This window comes from Bactrocera latifrons, unplaced genomic scaffold (assembly GCF_001853355.1).
Source record: "Bactrocera latifrons isolate USDA-ARS-PBARC rearing strain unplaced genomic scaffold, ASM185335v1 scaffold_548, whole genome shotgun sequence".
In the NCBI taxonomy this organism is placed as follows: domain Eukaryota; kingdom Metazoa; phylum Arthropoda; class Insecta; order Diptera; family Tephritidae; genus Bactrocera; species Bactrocera latifrons.
Window position 1 is genome coordinate 111,549 of NW_017537210.1, and position 7,994 is coordinate 119,542.

Consider the following 7,994-nt stretch of genomic DNA (forward strand, 5'->3'; position numbering starts at 1 on the left):
TAAATAAAGATATTAAAATGAAATTTGGCACTAAGGATCGCACTAGAGAGGGACATATTTGGACGAAATTTTTTTGGAAAAGTGGGCGTGGCCCCGGCCCCTACTAACTTTTTTGTACATATCTCGAAAACTACTATAGCTATATCGACCAAACTGTATAGAGTCGTTCTTTTAGGCATTTCCATATACAGTTAAAAAATGGAAGAAGTCGGACAATATCCACGCCCACCTCCCATACAAAGGTTATGTTGAAAATCACTAAAAGTGCGTTAACCGACTAACATAAAACGTCAGTAGCACTAAATTTAACGGAAGAAATGTCAGAAGGAAGCTGCATCCAGGCTTTTTTTAAAAATTGAAAATGGTTGTGGCGTCGCCCACTTATGGACCAAAAACCATATCTCAAGAAGTACTCAACCGATTTCAATGAAATTCAGTACATAATATTTTCTTAACACCTTGAGGACATGCACCAAATATGGGTGAAATCGGTTCACAACCACGCCTGAAATCTCGATTATCACTTTATCATGCGAGAGTATAAAATGTTCGGTGACACTGAGCCCTTCCTTACTTGTTTATATGCAGCTTTTACATATCTTGAGAGCTGGATCCTAAGCTTTAGGGTTATTAAAGAAATTATACATTGTAAGTAGGATAAGGTAATATAGTGCGCTAAGCGAAAATGGTGACACTAAGAAAGACATTTTTTCAGGGATGTGCAATCACTTACTTTATTGACATGCATGACAATTAAAATTTATAAATTTACTGGATTGGGTGAAGGCAATCTAAATCCTCATCCCTCAGAGAGGGCACATAAAAATATTTCTTATCAAACAGACCACTTTCAGGGCAAGGTCGTCCACAACTAAATCGAAGTTTTTCAGGACGATGGCGTCCTCAGGACAACAGTATCGTCTACAATCTGGACAACGTAAAATGAGTTTCTATGGACAAGTCATCCAAATTATTCAAGAAAATTTCAAGCAAATCCAACCTATTTTAATTACTCAAGACAGCAAAGAAGCTCGAAATTTAGTAGACAACAACTACAGAGAAGGGGCCCAGAACTCATGTACATGAGTAGAAGAGGTGATCTACAAGAATCAAATACGAACGAGAAGTTTTTTACAAACTAGCCTCAAAATCTTGGGAAATTAAAATTATAATTGTGCAAACGATTTTTGAGAAGGAATTTTATGCTCTGATTGAATCAGGCTCAACCATAATCATAATGCAAAAATCTAGTTTTTATCACTATGGGGAATGCTTTAAACGGAATAATTGAAACACGAAATATTAAGATAAAGAGTCCAAAAGAATTCAAATATTCGGAAAACGCTAGATTGAGATGGTTACAAATGGTTTTTTTTTATAAACTATATGATTTATTAAGAGAAATGATTTCATTAAAACGTAAAAACAATTGGTGTCGAAAATATGATAATAATTAAAACAAAATGGTGTAAATCTTCCATTCCTCATGAAAACGTTTCAGGAGCAAGTTTATTCTATATCCAATCAAGCGAAGTAAAGAATATCAACCTTGATCATTTAAAATCACATGAGGAAAGGAAATTGAAAAATTATTGAAAACTTTTATAGAGAGGGGGACATGCTCACAAGTGCAAAAGCAGTATTGCACAAATAAAAACAGCAACAGATCATTAAATAAATTCAAGAATATATATTATTCCCAAACATGAAGAGGAAGTAAGGCGACAAATTAGTGAATTAGAAACGCGAGAAAAAATTTGAAAAAATCTCAGTAGATATATCATCAATCTTAATATTATAAACCAATTAACTGTAGACGATAAGTATCCTCTACTGAATATTAGGGGCACATAACAGTACTTTAGCACAATAGATCTAGTAAAAAGTTATCACCAGATTTTAACGGCAGAAACATCAGAACATCGAGAAAACAGCTTTTGTTATCCCGGGAGACTTTATGAATACGTCCAAATGCCTTTCGGGTTGAAAAATGTCCCAGCTACATTTCAGAGATTTACGAACGACATATTGAATGAATATATAAATATAATATGCGTCGCATATTTAGTTGACATACTAATATTTTCAACTTCTTTAGAAAAGAATATAAGCTCACTGAAACTTTTGCTTTGAAGTAACAAGAAACGAATTAAAAATATAAGCAAATAAATGCAGTTTTCTTCAAAGATAAACTAAATTTTTAGAACACACATTAACGAAAGAAGGCATCAAGCCTAATCCAGATAAAATTAAGGCCAACCTGTTCCAACCAGTGACAACCAACAATACTCAATTATAGACAATTCATTTTAGCCGTAATTTTTGCCATAACATTTTTCGACTATATATATACATATGCCAATAAAGTTAAAATAATAACAGATAATTGTAAATAACGTCGTAACTGATTTCTTGAGTCGAAAAAAAATAAAAACCAAAAATAAAAGAAGGTAACGACGCTGAATCAAACCTGGAATTGTAAAAAGCAATTTATTCAGCAGATGAAGAACTACTTGAGTACTTCCCAATTTGTAAATACAAAATTCAAATTGTATTGACGTATGGCCCAAAAGTTCAAATGCAAAGGCTCCATGGAAGTAAAATAATGGAAATAAACGCTACGGATGAACAAGAAGAAAACGATGGAATAATATGAAAAAGATACGTAATAAGAAACGGAATAATAGCGGTATTTTCGAAGTATCTGGAACGGATTACCATAAAATGCAGAAATTACTCAGTCAAATTTTTGCTCAAAAGAGAGTTTAAAAATTTGTAAAATGCACAAAAAGAGCCTCAGAAATAGAAGAAGAAAATGAATTACAAAAACAAATATCACATCCTCATAACAAAGGATCTATGCATAGTGGTATGAACGAAACGTATAACTTACCAAAAGATAAAAGAGGAATAAAGGGGTGCCCAACTTATTCCAAGTGAGCACGCCTCAAAATACGCGTTTTTTGTATAATTTTCCCTTGTAGCAAGCTCGGGAAAAATAATGCTTTTGGGCATTTCATTAAAACAACCATCATTTATTACAATTAAAAATTGTTTTATATTGGACTTATAATATAACCCGAAACTATTTGTATCTTTTTTTATGATTGTATGGCATGTTAAGTAATTGAAAATTAATATCACAATGCGTTGTAAGTGGGGTGAAGATATGAAGATATTTTATACATTTTCACACTGTCGGTAGAAGTTCTGATAATATTCGAGATCAGCAAATTTGGTTGTCGTAGCTTGAGTCTTTTAGAAGATATGTTTATTAAACCTATTAGAGGGCGTGGCCACTCCCACTTTATCAAAAATTTTACACACATTTGCCTTTTGCTACTACGATATTCTGTGCCAAATTGCAGTTTTATTTAGTGCTTACTTATGGCAGTTTATAGGTTTTCGGTTAATAGCGTTTTGTGGGTGTGGCGGTAGTCCGATCAACGAACTCGTATTTTTTTACCAAGTTCCAAGTTTTATCGAGATATCTCAATTTTTAACCAAGTTATAGCTTGCACGGACATACATTCACACGGATTTCAACTTTCACGTCATCCTGATCATTTATATATGTGTAACCCTATATCTATCTCGTTTAATTTAATGTGATACGTACAACCGTTAGGTGAACAAAACTGTAATACTCTGCGGCAACAGGTTCAAAGAGAAACTAAATTGTTAGGGCAAGGCATCAAGCCTAATCCAGATAAAATTGTTTCAATTAAAAAACTACTAAAACCTAAAACTGAGAATCGATTGAAAGGATTTTTAAGACCAACAGATTACTATGGAAAACGCATGAATGATTATTTAAAAATAGCATGATAAAATGTTAAAAAAGTCAATAAAACAATTGCCAAAGACCCACAATATATTGAAAGCTTTAAGAAATTAAAATCACTAATTTCCTCTAACTCAATAAAAAAGTATGTTAAAGAATTTAGTATCACCACTGATGCTAATGACTATGCCATTGGGGCAGTACATTCGCAGCAAGCCAACCAGTGTGTTACATATCAAGAACACTAAAAATGAGCAAAAGTACTCAACTACAGACAAAGAATTTTCAGCAGTAATATGTTCAATAACATATTTTCGATCATACATATGTTTATGTCAATAAACTTAAAATATTAACAGATCATTGTCCTCTCAAATATCTAATTAAAAAGTAAAAGGAAAAGAATTTTCTCAACGCCGTCAGAGGTGGTTATTGAAGGGGTAGTAGTGTAAGCTGGCCTATTTTTCAACATTTTTTTAAAGAAATTTTTATTATACAAAAGACCTAATTTCACATATCATGAGGTATATCGTGGAGTGCATAAACAAAGTTTTTCGGAATTTTTTGATGACATCTGTTGGAGAAATGACGGTGTGAATGAGTTTTTTCACTGGCGGACCGGATTTCTCATGTTTGGATCATCTGAAACACAAAAACCGAATTTATTCTTAAAATGCACATGAATGGTTATCGTCTCTACTCGAATCATGAAAAAATATGGATAAAAAAAAGTAACTAACGATTTTTTTTTAATTTTTCCTTATGTTTTCTACATTAATTCTAAGGGTATAAAGGAACAGAAAATGCAAAAGTTAATTAAAAAAGATTACCCTACTGACCCTTGAAATTACAGGAATAGAACTTTGAAATATAATATGTAAATGGAAAAAATTAAGACGTCTTGAGTCTAATTCAGAACCAAAAATAGAGGAATACGAGTATAACTACAATGAATGAAACCTGTAGAAACAATTCATTCAGCATATGAAAAATTGATTCAGCACTTCCTAATTAAAAAGAGGTTGTAAATTAATAGAAAATTGAAATCATATTGACATATAGCCCAAAAGTTTAAATGCAAAGGCTCCATTGAAGAAAAATAATGGAAATAAGCCCAATGGATGAAGAAGTACAGAACAATGAAACAACATGAAGATTATACATAATATGAAACGGAATATTAGCAATATTTATCGAAATTACACAGTAAAATTCTTGCTCAAGAGAGAAATTTAAAATTTGTAAAATGCAGATTAAGTGGAATTACATAAGCAGATATCACTTTTCCATACAAAAGAATCTATGCATAGTAGTATAAACGAAACGTATATTTCACTAAAAAAACAAAATATAATACTCTAAATTTAACTACAAATAAACAACTGCCAAAAATGCCAACAAATCAAATATGATAGGAATTCAAGAAAACCAAAATTTCAATTAACAGAAAACCCTGAAAATAATAACATAATAGTACAGACTCATCTCACAAAGCCAAACAACCACTCAGGAAATGCGGACTTTAATGGATTGCACTCAACCTTGTTGGAGAACAAAGGAATTGCCCCTGATCTTTCAACCGAGATGAGAACGCAGGTCGTTGTAAAGAATTATAACGATCGGTACCATTAAATTGATCAAAAACTCTTTTCTTAATAGCTAGCAGCGAACCCTGATCTTTTATCAGAGCTGGCATCAAAACACAATCAGGGTGCCGTCAATCTGCAGTTTGGGAAAAAGCACTAAAACGAACAGCAAAAATTAAAGCATTGTTGAAACTCTGTAGAATTAGATAACAGTAGTTTGTAAAATTATTTATATATATATGGGTGATTTAGGCCTACTGGGGAACCGAGCACCCAAAAATTATATGGTTAACGCACTATTTGCATACCTAAGTGGTTGTGTGGAAATTGAAAACTACCCAAAAGTTATTTATAAAACGCCTATTCTAATATTTTTCAGCCGTGGCATCTTTGGAAAATTTCATTTAAAAAATGCGAGTTTTGACAGCTCTGTCTCGAATGAAAAAGTTTCGTATCAATTTATCTATGATCGATGCCAACGTCCACCCCGAATGGCAAGAGAGAGAAGAAAATGCGAATGGAAACGTTCGAAAAAAACATCATAGGTAAAAGGAACAAAGAAAAATATGACTATTTAGAAACAAGGGGATAAGGTCCAATAAAGAACTACAAAAGAGATCGGCATAAATATCAACCCTATTACCCAATTAATCCACTACAGAAAGTTGATCCGACGAATATAAAATGACAAATGAAATTGGCGAATATTGAAAACCCAAACGAGAGGGATTAGGACATATTTAGTTTAAGGGAATTTAATTTGGATAATAACACTTAAGAAAAAAAGTTGTATTGTATAATATTTTTAAACCCTCAGTGGTTACAGGGTTCTTCAAGATTATACCTATGGTCGGTGATGCCTGTCGTAAGTAAAACCTAAACGGTTATAAAATATTAGTTTGATTTTTACAGATGACGGCGACAATTCTACTTTTCACAGTAACAAAACCACAATACAAAAAACAAGTGATGATACAGTATTGATAAGAAATACCAATAACGATGTAACGAAACAGAACTGCGCTGATGGAAAAATCGCACTTAATAATAATTATGTAATTAACTTTGTAAATTGTAAAATAGAAATTTTGCAACAAGTACATATGTACATATATAAAAATAATAAAACAGAATATATTCATACCAAAGCTACACCCAAAATTTACATTTAATGATATCGCCATAAAAAATATTGATTAAAATAAATTGAAGAATTAAAATACCATACAAATTCATCATATGGTTAAAACATAACATTAATAATTATAGTAATGGCGGTAGAAAACAACCAAAATAAAAACTGTAAATAAAAAAACTTAGAGTTCTATTAGTAACGGTGCGAGAGTTGCGTCATCAGATCACTCCACCACTCGTAGGCTAATTTTAGAATGAGTTTTTTTTTTTAATAGTAAAATTATAGCATAACGACAAAATATGCAAAATAGTAAACAACAAGTGTAACAATTTAAAATTTTACGACTTTACGATTTAAGACAGGTTGTGAATACCCCAATAGTTTAGTTAGAAGCTAAAAAATGAAATAATTAATTAATTAATTAATTTCTATGTAATTTGTTTCTAAGTTCTTCAAATCAAACTGCTCGTTAGTTTATAAAACGTGTTTTCGTAATATCAAACATTGTTTTAGTTTTGAAAATGTTTGTAATAAAAAAACCACTAAGACATCCACTAATTCGTTTCTACCCACTTTTTTATATAAAATAGTGCAAAAATTATTTTTTTACAATAACAAACGAGTTGTTTTTTAAATGGTTTTATTTAGCTCACCCGGTTTGTTTTATTATTTATTCTTGGATCAAATTTAGTAATCCAAATTTCACCCTTTTCCTGTCAACCGATTAATCTGAAATTTTGTATACACTTTGGATTTTGGCGACAATATAATTATGTTTATTCATTATCATTATAAATTCAAGATGGCCGCCGCTACAAAATGGCGGATAACGTAGGTTTTATCAATCCMATCAATATGGGTATCAAATGAAAGGGCTCAACAAGCAGAATACAATATACTATAAAAAAAATTTAAATCCAACATGGCTGCCGCTACAAAATGGCGGATAACGTAGGTTTTATCAATCCCATCAACATGGGTATCAAATGAAAGATCTCAAGAGGTAGAATACAATTTACTATGCAAAATTGAAATCTAAGATGGCTAATGCTCAGCCCCTGGTGGGGATAGAGGGGAAAGCCCCAGGTGTGAACTAACTCGCAAATTAATTTTTATCCCCCTCCCTCCACAATATTGACGTTCCAAAGGGATTAGTAAATGGCGCAACAGATGTACGAATTGATTTCGAAAGAGACACAGTACATGTTATACACCCGAAAGCAATACAGTTTCCAGCTAAGTACTATTACGGGACGGCTGAAAGAAGAATGTTGCCTTTAATACTATCATGGGCTTCTACTATACATAAAATGCAGGGCAGCACTGTGGTTCACGCAGTCGTATACTTAGGTGCAAAACTGTTTGAAGAAGGTCAAGCCAACGTGGGTCTTAGTAGAGTAAGATCTTTGCAGGGACTACGTATAGAGAATTTGGACTGCAATAAACTAACGGGCAAGAAACCTTGCAATAATGAAGCACTAAATGAATT